Here is an 18,131-nt window from a genome sequence, read left to right on the forward strand (position 1 = left end):
GGCTGCCCCTTAATCTGGGTGAACCTGAAGCCCCGACGGTCACCACAAGCTTTTGAGATAGAGTGCGAAGGGTAATCATAGAAAGGTTTACAATGATGCATTCTCTTGACGGGTAACTATCTCGACCCGCTCGCACCCCTGTCCTTTCAACAACCTTCCGCTCATGCAAATAAAGGGGCATCTCCCCCTTTCCTTTTAGAACAAGAATGCGAGATTGCTTTCTGTGAACAAGGGTTTTCGGTTGGAAAATTGTATAAGAGTTGTCAATTACTGGCGAGACAGTGCAGCGTATTATCCGTGGCGAAGGCCCTCAAAGAAGGCCCTCCAGGCGTCGACTGGTTTTCATGAGGCAGAGGCTGTAGGCAAGAAAGGGAAGGAGAAGGGCCTTTGTACTCGTACAGTAGGGAGAGGGTTGTTCGGGCTACGGGTTCGGACGTCTAGGTGGTGGTGGTTCGGAGGAGTGAAAGGAGGAAGTTGGAAATACTGTGTGGGTGCACTAGTAGGGTGCCTCGATGCCAGCGCTGCGCCGTACAGGGTGGAGACACGACTATAACACGACCTTCGTGGGCGCCATCTTGGGGCAAGCGCTGAAATGCGGGGCTACGGAGCGTCGGCCGGTATTCTTTAGAACGCGCTTTCGCTAGCACTTTTTGCTTAGTTATATAAATGAGAAAAGAGCTAGCGTTTGCTTACAAGCGCAGCTTTTAGAGCAAATGACCACTGTGCAGCTAGGACAACACTTACTTTTTGGCCGTCTCAGATGCTCAAAGCGGTTATTTTAACTGCAGTGACTGCTTTATAGAGCAATGCCTTTTGTACTGCCAGAACATGACGGAGTTTATAAGGTGCATGACATGCAAAAGGCTTTAACTGCGTCTCTTGATGCAGATGAACAACTAGTTGAAGTTTTAGTCAGCTACGCATATCAAAAATATTTTGCATTGCAGTCGTCTATTGTAGACAGTAAAATAGACACAGCAGAAAAAGATTATCCGTGATGAGTAGACCAAACTTTGACTCCTGCCACACGATGATGTACACATATTTTATCTCAAAACAATCATCAACCGCTTGAAGCTGCCTCTGGCTGCATGCCTAGGAGGAGACAGTTTATTCAAGGTTTGTGCCAGCGACAGTTTTGCTGCCGTACCCATCATCCGATTCTTCTGGCTGGCTTAGCCAACTCAAGTAAATGCGCAGGCGCATCGTCACAAACCGCTCCAACAGTGTGTTCATAATATTTGGGTGTTCCGCGCAATTCATTGGACTCTTCAAACGACAGATGTCTTTTTGTTCCGATAGGTTTTTAAAGAGACTTTCGCACGAAGAAACAAAGTCAAGAACTTGCTCGCTCCCATATACAAGGTTACGGGCTCCAGCATTATATTCTTTCTACTGCACTAGGGTATGCTCCTCTCGTACCTCTTCAGAAAGAAGCATTCGTGTGCACGGGGCGCAGGACCTTGCGGAAAGCGCAAGGGGCCTTACCAAGAACCCGGCCAGGTGAGCGACGATGTCGATTTCAGCTCTTGTCAATTACTCTATTGCTTCAATTTCATCACATGCTGAAGGTCCTTCGTGCACTTCAGCTTCGTGCTGAACTTTGATTTCGGCCGAAAAAAAATCAACCAGGTAAGTGCTGTCATCGATGTCGTAGCCTGAAGTTTTCGGAACTTTGAGGAACTGGCTGAAAGTTACAATCTTGAGTGCATTTTTTAGGTCGTATGAGCTCGGCACAGGTGAAATCATTCTGATGACCGAAAAAAGGTTTTCCAAACAATCTTGGACCATCCTCCCAGTCAAAACAAAACTGTACCGGCGTTCTTTCAGCAGAAAGATGTGCAGCTGCAGGACTACTGTTGTTGACATGAGCACCCCTGCCTGGCTTGGCTTCCACACTTTTTTACTCCTATTCCCAAGCCTTCGATGACTTCCATTGTGAGTTTGAGATGTGCAATGGCTTCCTCATATTTATTCTCATTCTTCAAACTGAGAGCGACGGAGGGATGGCGAGCAGTCATTATTGTGAACCATTTAAAAATTACTCCAAAAAACCACGCAGTTGTTTCTGCTTCAGGTGATAGCTTCCCGATTTCGATGTAATATCTAATCGCTGCTGGGACTTCACGAAACAGCTGAACCGCTATCGCTACCTTCACTTTTGTAAAATGACCGTTAGATATGTGGATGTTGCTCAAGTTCGATGCGACCTGCAACTGGTCTGCGTCGAGTTTTAGAACAGCCTCCACATGCGCAATCGACACTTCATTGCTGGGCAACTTGTTAAGATGCATCACATCTTTTCGCACCAAATGCCCTCTCAAATTTTTTAGCACATGCGCAGGGTCTGGCATGAAATATAAAACACATGGATGTGGCACAGAACAAACAGTTACAGAACTGCGAGAACTCGACAGGTTCAGTGACCTCCACATGGAACGATTTGAACTACCCATGTCGCAAGTGACACATACCACGCGCAATGATATCTGGGTGCACAACTGTATTAAATGAAAGACAAAGTCTTTGAGCTTATCTCCACTGACAAACGCACCTGTGTAGTGGTAGGCAATTACTTGCTTCCATCTGGTATTCAAACTAGAGCACTGCACGGGCCTCAATCTGAGGCCCGAGCCCGGCCCAGGCCCGAGACCTGAAGCCCGAGCCCGGCCCAGGCCCGCGGCTTCAAGCCCGGGCCCGGCCCGGGCCCGCTAAATTATCGCTCTGGCTAGCCCGGCCCTGCCCGTGAATCCCGGAGTGAAGCCCAGCCCGGCCTGCCCCGTTTCACAGTAACGCTTGAGGTATGCTGCTCACTCTGAGCAAGTAGACTGCTACTAGACAGATAAGAAACTGACCGACAAAGGTTCTGAAACCACAGTTTGTCTTCCAGAAAGTTGGTTCTTTTTAGCCCAGAAGGAAGTGATGAAGAGTAGTGCTCGCCAGGCCCGTCTTTTGGACAGTGATCTCGTATAGGTGCGCAAAGATAAACTCGGAAGTTCCGAGACCCAAATAAAAAGGGCTGCATACACGCGTGACAGACTAACATACTTAAGGGAAATAAATAGCGCACAAGAGAAGACGGGACAAGCGAGGAGACACAGAAAAGCGCTATTTATTTAGCGCTTGTCTGTGTCTCCTCGCTTGTCCCGTCTTCTCTTGTGCGCTATTTATTTCCCTTAAGTATGTCATACCAACATGCCCAAGCCTCGCCTCTTCTGACTACTTTGAATTCCCTCATGAATTTATTCAGTTGTATTTTGCCGCCCGCAAAGTATAAACATTAAAGCTGCCTAGCAAATAGTGGGATGATATTGTTTTATTGAACGCGATCTCACAGGTAGAACTCATAGCCGAACTGGTCGCTTTTCAGCAGAAACGAAAAGTTAAAAGGCTTGAGTATTTCTAGGTGTGTGTTTGAAGACTATAAGTGTCCTAAACTAATATGTTCTTCCCGAATGCATTTCTAATTGTGTATAGGTATGTTTTGGGATGACGCACGATCAATAGCCAATTAAGGCCGGTTGAATTTTACTCTTACTGCACCGCAGCGTGGAAATAAGGAAATAAATAAGTCAATGAATAAAGTTTCGTTTTTTTCTCACCGCCTACTATAACTCATAGCTCATCCGTGTCGCTGCTTCAATGCCGCAGTTGTGTACTTCACTCTGCAATAGTGAATGAAAAGTCGGACACCAGCCGTTTCTGTATGGACCCAAGCCCATATCGGGCCCGCAACTTCAGGCCCGGGCCCGGCCCAGGCCCGGCAAAACAAATCATGTCCCGGCCCGGCCCGGCCCGGCCCGGCCCACGGGCCGGGCCGGACCCGGGCTTTCGGGCTGGCCCGAGCCCGTGCAGTGCACTAATTCAAACCACCTACCATGAAAACAAGGGCATGGTTGGCAGGCTGGTCACTTTCGGGGAGCGTGATCTTGCCAAGAAAGCAGTCACTGCTACGGTCCAGCTCCACACCTCTCCGAATTTCCAGCTCATCTAGGAAAAGGACGCAGTCCCTTTCAATCTCAGATATTGCAGCCACTTTGGCTTCCATTAAAGTTAGAATTTCTGTTAGCACACCAGGTAGGAAGGTTAAGTGTTGCAATCTCTGGCACAGAGATGGAAGCGGCTGCCCTTGTTCCAATAAAAAGTCGTAGCCGGCCGAACCACATGCAAACTTAAGCTGTAGCGCCTTCTTGATCGTGTTGGCACCCCAGGAGCAATTCTTCCGGTTTTTCTTTTCCAAGGCAGCCTTTTGGTCCTGGTTTAGGAAGCTCAAATTTGCAGTCAACGTTGTAAGGTTTTCTTTGAGCTGCTTTGTTCTTTTTGCAGCTTTTTTCAGCTTTTTGTTTGCCTGCAACAAACTTTCTTCTAACTGGCTGCGTTTTCTTTTTTCGTCTTGCAGCTCTTTTTGCAGCTCACTTGTGGACAGCGAGAAAATGTCGATTTGTTCTCCTGAATCTTAACTCGTGTTTTCAGGCATCGCTAGGGTCTCTTCCTGGTCAGGTGTCGTCTCAGGGGTTGGCGAAGAGCCTTTTGTAGCGTCGGGTGTAGAACTACCAGGAAAAAGCCGCGGTGCAGGCGGCTTTCTTCGCTTCGGCTGAGCTGTTCACGCAAGAAATTAATTCATCAGTATACCTAACATATCCAAGGCTCTAGTGCTCCTCAGATTATTTGATGCGGATACTAGGCTAGCAAGCCAAATGTGGGCAAACACTTACATCTAAAATCAAACAACGTCGGGACAGCCGTAGACTTGAGCAGCCGCCGTCCATCCATTCTGTTGCCCTCAAACTGATCTTCCTCGAAGTGGCGCTAAAATGAGAGAGACGATGAAACTGTCCTTTCGCGCCTCTGGTCGTGTGCACGCAAACAAATGAGATAATAAAAAAGCGTTAAGGAAGCGGTGCGATATTACAAGCACTGGATCACGAAGTATTTCTGTGGACGCCAACCAAGCGACAGCACTAATTCGGGTGTCGGACGGGCAAATTTAACTTCACTTAAATTTGGCTTAACCTCGGACCGGTATTTGCGCGTTTGACAACGGTGCACTTCGCCTCGCGATGTGTCATTACATGGAGAAGAAAGAGCTGGGGCCGAATCCACGAAAGAGTTCGCTTTGGAACGCGTTCGCTTTGCCGTGACGCCATTTTGACGTTGACATCGGCGGGAGAACGGTGGAAGGAACACTGCGGGAGGACAACGGGGCAGGCAACAGCCAATCGGCTTTGTTGGGCGGTCCCATCTCGGTTGCTTGTATTTTTAAGGGGCCATATGCTAACTTCTTTGCGTTTTTAACCTCTAAATGAATGCGTTTGGCACAATACTGCAAATTTATTACTCAGAGCCTATAAAATAAGCATAGATTTTATTTTGAGACGGTTTAAATGCTTCTTGATTGGTTTTTCTTTTGCGTTCCCAAGAGGGCGCTCTCAATTGTGTTGTTTTATTTTGTGTTCGCGAGAGGGACGATAGGCATTTTGAACTTGCGCGGGAGTGTTTTCACGTGTCAGCACTTGTCACCTTGACATTTTCATTAGTCGTCATGTCAACGCACAAAGGTTGTCACCTGGGCCCGCACGTCTCGATGCGCCAGCGTGAAGTGCTCGTTGAGTTCATGGAGGAACATACCTACATGGTGAAGCCTTCGTGCGAACTCGACGCACCCGACGACGCCGGGGATGAGACCACGGTCCAAAAACACTGCCTTGGCGCGGGACTTCTCCTCGGGAGTCGAAGGAAACAACACCCAGTTTTTCACCGTGCCGACACGCACGATTGCCTGAGCGACGGCCAAAATCGTACGGCTCACAGACGAATGCGGGAGCCATATAGTTGCCTCGCTCCCGACTGCCGCCTGGAAGGCCCCGGTAGCGAAGAACCGTAGGGCGCAGAGTACTTTGCGCTCTGTTGTGAGCGCACTTTTCCTCGTTGGTCCAAGGTGGGGTTTGAGCTCTTCGCATAGCTGGCGTACAAGTAGCTTCGACAGCCTGAAGTGCCTTCGGAAAGCATCGTCAGGCATGTCGAAAGGATTGTCATGCACGCGCGACCGCCGGGGCCGCCGATCACATTCGCTGAGCACCGCGAACAACAGCGGGGCGGCGGGAGGTACCGGCATGTCTCTCCTCTCGCTGAAGCGAACGCCACTTTCAGAGTTCCGCACACAGCGACCGAACGCGTTCTTTCACTTGATTGACATGTCTCGTGACGTAAACAAAATCCGTGTTCCCGCCTCCCTGAAGTGACGTCACTGCCAGCGGTGACGACACACGACCAATGGAGCGAGGTGGCAAGAGAGAAAGCGAACGCGTTCCAAAGCGAACTTTTTCGTGGATTCGGCCCCTGTATTCGGGATGAACTTCTGTACTGCGCACCTTGCTTCCTCGCTACCGCTTTCTTAACGCGACGGCCAGTTCACAATAGAAGTTTCTTCATATACTGTAAACGACTAAATTTTCGCGAGGGCCTAACTATTGCGTTCTTTGCCAATCGCAAATACCTCGAAAAATTATTCCCGTGAATAATTTGATAAAAGGAAGGTGATGGGGCCTATTATTTGTGCTGCGCAGAATTTAGCACTTGCGAAAAGACCACTTCCAAAATTCCAGGACGGCTGACTCTAGGCAGGTTTTTGCAACCAAAGCTCCCTGTTCATAGACTGCATTTTCACTTCCTACTCTGGCCACAATAGTGGGTAGGTAGCACGTGGGAGGTTCACCCGTCAGCCTCTATTATACGCCTTTCCAAAAAGGACTCCCTGGGCGCTGCCATATTGTTCCTGGACTGCAGTGGGCACCTCGCGCTAGCACGGTGGAAGCGGCGGCGGAACCGGTTTCCAGCAGTCCAGAGAGGAGGCGTTTCGCCGCTTCCACCGTGCTAGCGCGAGGTGCCCACTGCAGTCCAGGGAACAATATGGCAGAGCCCAGGGAGCCCTCTTTGGAAATGTCTATATACTTTTTTGAAAAGGAGATAGGGGAATGCTCCTTAATCTGCGTGAACCGGAAGCCTCGACGGCTGCTGCCAGCTTTCAAGATCGAGTGTGATGGGCAGCTGTTGAAAGAGTGCAATGGCGCATTCCTTCGACAAATACCGGGCTCCACCTGCTACACGTGTTTTCACCGCGGCTCTGAACAAAAAAAATGTGCGATCGCGAGAGAGTAAAGATCATCGTGAGATACTCCGTGAATGATACGGAAGTTGAGTGTAGCTCACTGAAAGTGAAAAGACGCAATGATTCATATTGTCACGACCAGAAGAGCCGCGAAGGTAGGCGTCGGCAAGAACCCAAGACTGGGAGCCTTCTTTTAATTATAGAGCCAGCTTCCACGACACCAAAACAGAACAAGCGCGCCGCGAGAGGCCACCGCCGCTTCGTCGTCGTCTTCGATTCAGCGCGGAGGCCGCGCGGCGCGTTAGGCGCGTGGCAATATATTTAGCTTGTAAGCCTTCACATAACTGGTAATTCAAAATGTTCCGCCTCAAAAACAAAGCGCGCTACTTCCGATGCCAGGCAATGCGATGCAACACGTGCTGTACTCACGTTTCTAACTAGGCTTCGAGCTGCAGCTTTGAAGGCACTAAAAAATTCCTGTTGCGCACAGTGCGAGATTGGTGAACAAGGCAAAAACATACATTCAAACAGCACAAAGTCAGTGCTTACAAGCGGATGGGCGAAGCGGTGTGCACATAACTGTGAGCGACATTTAGAAAAAGATCTAAAAGCTTTAGCGCAAACAACGACCACGAGAAATACGGCACACAAACACAAGCGCTTGTGTGTGTGTGCGTGTGTGTGTGTCATCTTCCTCGTGGTCTGTGTCTGTTCGCGCTAAATTTTTTTCCATTATCTATATGAACATAGCCAAAAAATAAGTTTTAATGATGCATAAAAACAGCACAGACATTGTGGCTTATCTCGCAGATCTTCGCGTTGTCATTCGCCTTCCAGTTCTCACGCTTCACTTTCGCCTCCCATATTTTTCTCCGTCCCTCATCCCGTGGAAAACGAAAACATCGCGCTCCTTTTTTCGCCGAGCCGGCACACAATGGAACACAACACCCTGGCATGCTATTTTGCGTGACTTAAAGCAGTTCATCAGCTCAGAATACAGCGCAAAACACAGCTTCGAACCCTCCACACCAGCGGCACGAAAAGCGACTTGCCCCAAGATGGCGAGCGCGGAGAAGACGGCGGCGCGGCGCATGCCAAAGCGTGTCACCACCCTGGACGGCGGCGCTGGCATCGAGGCCACGTGCTCCCACGTGCATCGAGGCACCCTAGTCACTAGGGCCGAGGACAAATGCCCTTGTCCCTTTCTGCGTTTGTTTTCAACCAGTAGATATGGCTGATGTGCGAGCGACATCGAGCAACTCACTCGGGAAATTGCTTACCACAAACGGCTAGGATTGCTACGATATGTAAGACGAGTTCGCCAGATACAAAGAGAACAGCCACAACCCACCACCATCTTCATCAGGCGCACTGTTAGTCACTGTTCGCACAAAATCTCAATACCAACGTTACAGTGCAGAGAGCAGGGAGTGCCACAGACGCGCGCGAGAGCAGTGGTATTGTAGAGTAGTTTTCTGTGCAGACGGTTCGCCCGTCAATACTTTAAACGAAAAATTATGAACGAGGTGAAGGCCATATGAACGGCACGGAGCTAAAAATCTTGTTTTTGTCTTTGTATGTGTGTGTGCGAAAACGAAAGGCGCGACCTCGTAGGACGTACGTTAACGCGATGGCTACTCCCACCCTGCACCCGTCAGTAAGGATCATGAACCAATGGAGTGCCTGAAAGCACGAACTGATGGGTGAGTTGGTTATGCATGATATAATTGAAACAGCGCAGGGCCCAAAGCCTAAGAAGAGAGCAGAGGAAAGCATAGTGTTGTCCGTTTCCTCATTTCCTCTGCTCTCTTCTTAGGCCTTGCGCTGTTTCAGTTATACCTAATGGAATGCCATTCGCTGCGCCAGACGTCATGGCCAACACTCAGGCCAGCGTAGAGGATAAGGAAGTCGGTTTAGTCGGAAGGAAACGCAAAACGGCTTTGGTTTAAATTTTCACTCCTTAGGGCGTGCATGGCTATAGTGTTTGACACATACTATAATAGAGGCCCAATCTACGTAATAAGGTTGTTTATTTAAAATACCCAAATCTTGGTCACGGACTCTTTAAGCGACTTGCGCAGACTAACAGAACGATGAAAAAGGGAGACAAACACTCGCCGCACTTACAACTCTATTTGAACTAGCTCATTTATTTTGCACCCCCCCCCCCCCCCATTTAGTTTTATTTATAGCTGAGATGAGTGACATTTTAATTTTATCTGATATTCTTCATTCAGCCAAGTGCAAAAGTCCAAAGAACCATTGAGTTGTCAGTGCTTTCTCTAAAGACGCACAAAATTCTTTAGTATGCAGAATTAAGCCCTGTCCAAAATCCAGTTTAAATGAAACATTTAGAATAGCTTGTCTGGCGGGCACGAATGTTTTGCTGCGGGGTGTGCCTGTGGCAGTTCCGTGCATATACATGGCCAGGAAAATGATTAAACACTGCCTCGAGCACGGAGACTTCAGTGAATATGTGCAAAACAACTCACATCCCTGTTTTCAGGCGCTCTTCAGTACTGTGCAATAATGACATACGACGGAGTCCATGAAATATACGCCTTCTGTTGAAGAACAGAAAGATAAAGTGCTCCTAGCGGAGAAACAGTTTTGCACACAATGCGGGATCCAGCATGAAATTTCACTTCCGAGGAAAAGGAAAAAACGAGCCATGCCAAATGCACTACTTACCTGAAATTGAAACGTTGAAGCCGCCGACTTCCAAGACTGGCTTCACATGCAACGCCGGAGGAAAATTTCCAGTGCTGTCAGCCGTGGGAATGACTTCGGTTCACTGTCGGTCGCTTTTCAACTTCGTCCTCAAAGCCCAGCGAGGACGTGAACGATGGAAAAAAAGGAGGTTCGATAAACGGGCGAGTAATCTTGCGATAAAGATGTATTAGCTATCTGCGACTGTGGTTGCAGATGTAAGGAAATGACTGGGCGGAGGTTATAAGGAGAGGAAAGCCGCGATAATTCTGGCGCTCAGACAGATCCGAGACCAGCGGCTAACGTCAGCACTTCACAGCAAACATATCTTCGTCTCCAACGGCCTTCACAGAACCTTCCCGAACACTTCCACTGACGACTTCCACGAATCCAACGCGCAAAGCAGAGCCATGCTTGGCTCAAGTGGTCCCACTGGAGGGAGCGGAAAATGGAGATGTGATTAGCTGCAGTCACATGAATGCTGCATAAGACGACTCCAGTCAACAGCCAATCCTTCCGGGAGGGGAACAGAGACCTACTTCCCTCCATTTCCTGCCCGCAGCTTCGCAGGGGGGGCGCTGCGGACGCCACTGAAAAGCGCCCTCTCCGGCCGACTCCGCACTTTTGTCCGGGCAAACCGGTCTCCCCTCCCACTGAGTAGCTGAGCGAGCAGCGCACTTTCTCCTGAAAAAAAGCCAGTTCTGCACGTACTTTGCACGTGTTGGCCAACCTGCAAATCTCTTTGTGCAGTCGCGAGCTTTTTCCCTCGTGCTTGAACGCTGACGAGCTTCAGAGGATTAGCAAAATGTACAGGGGCGCTAGAAAAAAATGCGGACAGTACGGCGCCCACGCGCTGCGCAGTCGGAATTTATCTTCAATGCGTTTTTATCTCGGTAGTAACAAAAAGACGCTAGAGTGGTACATTATTGTATCACGGATGTCTCTAGCGTATTTGTGTTGCGAGCCAAGTATAAGCGTGCCGAAAATAAATTCCAACAGCGGAGCGCCTAGGCACTGCGCTGTTCGCATTTCTTTCTGTCGCGGCAGTACGCTCTGAGATGTAGGTTACAGTGAATTTTTTTTTTTCGCTGCGCAAACTTGAAAAATGAACTGCTAGTGGATCAGGCCCACTACGTGAAGCAGACTGTTGACGAAAAAGCCGGTACCGTAACGGCGAAATGTGTATCGCAAGTAAATGACGAGGTCATTTAGACGTGGAATTCGAGGTAAATACCATTTTTTTTTGGCGCGGGCATCTTCGCAAGATGCTTAATTTCGTTGGGTGGCTGAGCAGTTAGGTGCATGCAGGTTTGTTGGCTAAATAATAAGGATTTTGTTACGTGTTTCGCTGAATAATGGAAATAATTTTTATTTTAACTTAAAATAAAGTGGCCTTAAGGCGACACGCGAGGCTGAGGAGAAAAACGAAAACACTCACGAAATGCGCCTACCAGCTTCTTGCTATATACGGCAAAGAGAAAAAATGCTCTAGTTTGGTCAATCGCTACAATAGAGATAAGCGGTTGGTATATTTATTTTAATGCCGATTACAGCGCACGCGCATCCCCAAAACAATTTATTTGCAGAGCCATCACTCATATGCAAACGCTCATTCATGTGCAAGCAAACATTTTGATTATTTTTGTTTTTAGAAATTTTTTACATGTAAAGCAACTTCGAAAATTGAGCCAGACGTCACAAGTCGGAACATTGAGGCGATCACTGACCTTGCCTCACACGCGTCTGCATAATGCCGCTAACTGTTGTCAGTCTCCAAAATAAAAAATGGCAAAAGAAATGAGTTTCGTTAGCGCGAGCTTTACTAAACACTGCATGCTTAGTGAATTACAGCATAAACTGCTCAGAAATAATATTACGCGTGCAATATGCCAAACGTGTTTAGCAACAGGAAGAAGCTTACTTCACCCTGCACATAGCAGTTATCGGGGCCTGCCGTTTCTCGTTCTGATCCATTTCATACCCAACAATTCCGGACAAAAACATTTTTTAATAGGAAAAAGTGTATGAACACATTTTTTTCCATATACTGGAAGATTTCACTATAGCAATCTCCCATCGATAGGCTTGCATTTTTTTTTTCGTATTAACGTTTTTCCTATCGTCAACTGCTCGATACGAGCGATGAAAAATATTCAAGATTTTGCTGCATATAGAAAGGGTGGACTATTACCTTCAATATTTCCGTTACTGTACGTTACAATTTTCCAATATTATTTTTCCCCCCAAGAATGTAGGACATCTCCAGGAAATCTGTAGAATTCCACGGGCAGTCCTTGGCCGTCGATGTTCAGAGAACTATTGTGACAGCCCCAGACACAAGTTTCTCCATTCTTAGAACGTCGCGGAATTCATAGCGAGCGGCAACAACACCTTTGTGCGCCCGCGAGCAGGAAGGCCCGTGCTCACAATGAAAGAGAGAGTGCCAGCTCCGCGAGCAGCACGCGCGTTCCAGTCGACAGGCTGCTGGCTCAATGCGCTCCGCCCGCGACGTGCCCGGACAGGAACGCCAAAATGACCAGCAGGGGAGAAGTGGCGCTGGTGCAGTGGGAGCGACCGCTATCCCGTTTTCTATATTGTACTCTTTCGACAGCTGTCACTGAGCAATCTTCAGCTGGAGACATCCTGAGTTTACTCGGAAGGCCGGAAGGAGGAACTTCTCGTTTCCATAGAGAATAAAAGGGTGTTGTCTGGAAGGATACGTTTTTGTCGGAAAACAAGCCTTACGTGAAAACTGACTTGCAGACTTTCGCAAATGGTCCAGAACTTTCAAAATTGCCGGAAAGTTCACTTCCAGGGAGATGTTTTCCAACCAAGAGCCCGCGTTCACAGACTGCTTTTTCACTTCCTCCTCTACCCACAAGACTGGTAAGCGTGAGGGAAGATCAGTCAGTCGCCCTCCATTGTAATCTCTTTAGAAATGGAGGGAGGTATTCATCTTAATCTGCGCAAGCCTGAACTCAAGACGGTTGCCTCAGTTTTAAGGGCACATGTCGATAGGGTACAATGGTGCCTTCCACTGGAGGGAACCTGTACCGACTTATTCCTCGTGTTCGCACTGTGTTCTCACCCCAACTAGGAACACAAAGAGAGCGCGTGAGTGGAGAGGCGCAGGTCACCATACATTGACCAAATGGCAGGTTTGTTGCACCCGAAAAGTATGAGGCCGGCACGATGAAAGAAGTGATTGGTTTACTGGCCGGAGTGTTAGAATGTAAGATGGCGTGCCGAAGAGAGGCGCGTGCCACTGGCACGAGAGTCGAGTTCCATTCGGCGGAACTTCGTCGTCAACGTCATCGGCAGCTGGTTCTGTTCCTACCGCGTGAGGCCGCTGCTACTGCTACAGTAGGCCCCTGTTGTGTTTCTACCCCCCCCCCCCCCCCTCTAACTCTCTTTGTGTGTTCCCGTCACACCTGTCTCCACTTAGGCCATGCCCAGATGCAGTGCGTGATTCTGCGAAAGGGGTCCTTTTTCATGCACGCGCTCCCATGCAACCTCATGACAGGTGGAAGCGACCACGAGGGACGTATTCAACTCCTGGATTCCTGGTACCACCACATCTGCCTAACTGCCACGACGTGTTTTCCGGAGTTCCCCTTAGTCGACACCCAACGCAGCAGTATTGACCCTGCGACTTTGTGTGTGCATCTGCCAGGGTAACAATGACTGAAACGCCTGCTGCCACCTGGGGAGACGAGCCTCTGCCATTCAACCGGGCCTCGCTCTCTTGTCAACAGCGGGGCGACGACGCTTCAGGTGTTCGCCTTTGGGCCATTTCCTTGGAACAAGATATGGAATCCACCTGGCCGGAAACGACTAGCCCGTCAACACGCACTTCTGGACACTTCTGAGTATTCAAGTGCCTCAGCGGATGAAGCGAGGTGACGACGCTGCAGGTGTTCGCCCTTCGCGTTTCCTCGAAACAAGATATGGAATCCACCTGGCCTGACGGGCGACTTCCGAGTATCCAGGGGCCTCAGCCGAGGAAGACGACGAAGCGGTGAACGACCTTGGAGCACCCGGACGAAGTCCCTACGATTGGTTGGAAAAGGCGGGAAGATCTCGGGAGGTTCTATTTAAAGCGCTCGACACGTTCATCGAGCAGCCTTTCCCGGAGCCATTCCCGGAGCGACTCCCTGAGCGATTCCCTCAACGTTTCCCTGAGACTTCTCAGTTTTTACCTTGTTTGTCATTTTTGTAAATAATCATGTAAATATGTAAATACAGCTTTTCCTTCACTTCCCCTACTCCCCGTCTCCGGCCCACGTTACCTTCCTCCTTCGGCACTGCGGCGGTGCTCCTGGACCCGATGCCTGGTGGGACACGCTACTAGCTCGGCAAAACATATCACCCCCTCCCCCCCCGCTAGTGAAGGAGTCCGGTGAAGCTGGGAGCCTGAACGATACCTTCCGCTGCTGAGGGGTAGCAGGGAAAGATGGCGGAGGAGGGCAGGTGGGTGGTTGGGGCATAGAAACCACACACGGAGGCCCTGTGGACGGGGCGTCTTCTGTGAAGGCTGGCTTTAAGCGGTCGATGGAAATGGTGTCAGTGTGCCCATGAAGGTCCACGATGAAGAACTTCGGTGTTCTTTCGAGTACACGGAAAGGGCCGTCGTTGCTATTACTATTGCTATTACGTTGCTACGTTACTATTTGTCCAAGAGCATAGATAAGCGCCAATGGGGAGCGCGAATGCGTTTTCCAGAGGGCACTGCGGGAGGGTTGTCGTCAGCCCTCAGTGACCGCAGCGCCTTCTTTATATGTGCCCTTCCTGCAATAATCCCAGATGGGATTGGCTGTATCTGTAAATAAATAAATAAGTAAATAAATAAACTTATTCGTTTCCATGACACCATATTGAGCAGTACTTTCCACGTGTGTGCTCTCTGCAGTAGCTGCTGTGTACAGAATCTTAGCATAGCATTACTGCCAGCGCTACCGCGTACCATAAACGTCAGCTGCCCATGACCATGCGCAGACAGCTCCGAAGAGCAAGGTGCACTCAAGTTGACTTTCGATGGACCCATCAGGGTCGTTTGCGCATGCGCATTGGTTGCTAGTAGTCTCGGTAAGCTGCTCCGAGTAACAAAAAAAGCGTTGCATCTTGCACTCCCCTTGGTCACCGGCCAACGGGGAACGTACCACTTCGTGGCACGGTCCAAGGCACGGGGAGGGCCCTGACTCTGGAGGAGACCGATAGCAGGCCACTCTGGGGAAAGTGGTGAGGTTTTTTTCCTTCCCGCCATCGAGAGCTGAGAGTGTAACCGCCACATACGATGAGGCAGAGGCGGTGATTGACGGTATATAGTCTCAAAGTCTCTGCCTATAGGCAGAGACTTTGGTTCGCAGTGAACCTAGATTGGGAACGCCAGTAAGACGTCCCAGTACTCTGTACAGCGGCTCGGCCTGCCAATACTCGTGACATAGGTTCCTTTGTACAAGGCACTCTATGGCTGCGGACAGCGGTCGGTGTGAGAGCAGTTGTGCCTAGGGCTGATACGAGCTGCAGGTGCTTGCATCCGCGCTGTTCCGTACGACTGCCTCGTAAGAGCGCGCGAAAAGCACGCATGCTGAAGCCGCCTTTGGCTCGGATCTTGCTCTGCAGTGAGGACCGAAAGGTGTCCAGAGAGTATGGTGGTCCGCCATGCGCCAAGCGTGCGGCGCATGACCGCGCGTGTCCGCTTTACCGCTGACTTTCGGACGCGCGTCTTGCTGTGCAGCGCCTATAGATATCATACAATTAGCGCCATCCCTCTTGATGTGCGAGCCAACCTTGGCTACAAAGCTTACGGCGGAATCGGACCCCTACCCTCCACCTACCACCCAAAGACGTAGCTCACCATTGTCTGGTGCTGTACACGGGTGTATTGTGAACACATATTTTTACAACGACAGCTGTACGGCGGACGTCCTCTGGTGCACGTGCACGGCATCCAGACGTAATGCCTGAAACCTGAAGAGACGGGTGGCTTCTCTCATGGGCGGCTACATTTCTCTAAAAGAAAAATTGGAAGGCACACTTCAGCTCCGTTCTAAGGGTATGACGTGATAGCGTAATGGGTTAATTCCTATATTAGCAGAATAGGTCACTCTCGACTTTACATTCTAGATCCCTCATACTCTTCCTGGGGCAGGGTGTTTCAAGGAAGAAAGTAATTATCTAGAATAGATTTTTTAGATAAAGATATGGTTTTTTCAGCATAGTATTACCTGCGTTAACAGGCACCGGAAAACAAGTGAACCGTATTAAGTAGTAAACTTTAATCACTTTTTTACTATCAGGCTACCAGCGTTTGTCCCGTGTGGTTCTCTTTCTCTTGTCCCGTCCTTTTTGCGCAGTTATTATTTTTGTTCTCATAAAGACAGACTTAAGCACCTAGTTGCAATTAGAGATTTGTAGCCAGTCCTTAGTAATCATATTTGCTAGCGCTTAGTGAACACACGGGACAAGAACACAAATACACAGGACAGACGTTAGTCTTCAACTGCCGTTTATTCGAAAAACAATCAATATATTACATCTCAAAATAGCTGAACTCACACATGCGCAGTAGCAACGCCACGCCTCAGGAACATCATTTCTTTTTTTGACAGATAACAGACGGGGTGCTGACGCATTTGGAACCTTCACTATCAATGCACATAGCTTCAAAAAGTTCACGTTCCGCTTGGGTTTTCATTGCACCTAGAATGATTGTTTCTGGAAAGATTGGTGTGCAAGGTACAGGGTCAGGGTCACCAGGGTACCGTTCGATAAAACAGCGTTTGCAGTGCGCAGCGAGATTCCCCCCCCCCCCCCCCCCCCCCCCCCGCCGATATGGATTCCGTTGCGAAGTGGTGCTCTCTCAGTCGTTCATTTATGCATTTTCCTGATTGCCCAATATATTCCTTGCCACAAGTGAGCGGGATTTTGTAGACAACACCGACTTTGCATGGAACGAACTTCTTTTGGTGGTTCGTGTAGTGCACACTGGCTTCCTTACCTCGCCGTTCACGATCTCGCTGCGCACTGCAAACGCTGTTTTATCGAACGGTACCCTGGTGACCCTGACCCTGTACCTTGCACACCAATCTTTCCAGAAACAATCATTCTAGGTGCAATGAAAACCCAAGCGGAACGTGAAATTTTTGAAGCTATGTGCATTGATATAGTGAAGGTTCCAAATGCGTCAGCACCCCGTCTGTTAATCTGTCAATATATATATCTGTCAATATATCTGTCAATATATATTAATGACCTTCCTGACTGTGTTTCCTCATCCATAAAGCTTTATGCCGATGACTGTGTTCTTTTTCGTGAAATCACAAACGCTAATGATAACATACTCCTGCAGTCCGACCTTGACGCGATCTCACACTGGTGTAACGATTGGCTTATGACTTTAAATGCTAGTAAATGCAAAATCATGACAATATCCCGTCGTACCAACCTGCCTATACCTTACAGCTACAGAGTTAACTGCATAGCTCTCGAAAATGTCACATCTTACAAATATCTGGGTGTTTACATAACTAACAACTTTTCATGGCATGTTCATGTGAAATATATTACCAGCAATGCTAATCGCACTCTCGGTTATCTGCGTAGGAACTTTTCTCAAGCACCAAATCATCTCAAAGTAATATTATATCAAACATTAATTCGACCGAAACTAGAATATGCCTCCGCAATATGGGACCCAGCTCTTTCGACACTAACCGACGACATCGAAGCAATCCAAAATCGATCAGTGCGCTTCATTCTGTCTAATTATGCCCGTACTGCAAGTGTTTCCTTAATGAAATCACAACTAGGAATACCGAACTTGCACATTCGAAGGAAGATCTCCCGTTTGTGCCTGTTTCATAAAATTTATTTCAATAACCCTTTACTTAAAAGTGAACTCTTTTCTGAACCTACTTACCTATCAACGCGTGTCGATCACACATATAAAGTTCGCGCCCCACACTGCCGTACAAATCTGTTTTCTGACTCTTGCTTGCCAAAAACTATAACGGACTGGAACCACCTTCCCCCCTCCATTGCCTATATTCAAGATCCTGTGGCATTCAAAGACGCGCTAAAAATTTTTTTGACTGTCTAGCCTGCTTATTTCATGTTTTTTCTTGTCACTTGTTTGCTGTGTCTGGAGCATTTTGTTTCTTTTCTTAAGCCCTGCAACATATGTTTCAGTTTTTATTTATTTCCAAATACTGCAGGCAACAGTGCTGCCCAAGAAGGAGTGCCTGTACGCGTGTGCTTTCTCTTTTTTTTTCCAAATTGCTTTGTTGAAATTTTGTGCAACCCCTGTACCCAC

At 48.6% G+C, this 18,131-nt stretch overlaps 1 pseudogene; it reads right to left on the reverse strand.

Annotated features, from left to right (window-relative positions):
- Window positions 1-1,536: 1,536 nt before the first annotated feature.
- On the reverse strand, window positions 1,537-8,064 carry LOC149365426 (uncharacterized; annotated as a pseudogene).
- Between the last annotated feature and the right edge of the window lie 10,067 nt (window positions 8,065-18,131).

Source organism: Amblyomma mixtum, chromosome 1, assembly GCF_055824585.1.
Source record: "Amblyomma mixtum isolate Tamu chromosome 1, ASM5582458v1, whole genome shotgun sequence".
Classification (NCBI taxonomy): Eukaryota; Metazoa; Arthropoda; class Arachnida; order Ixodida; family Ixodidae; genus Amblyomma; species Amblyomma mixtum.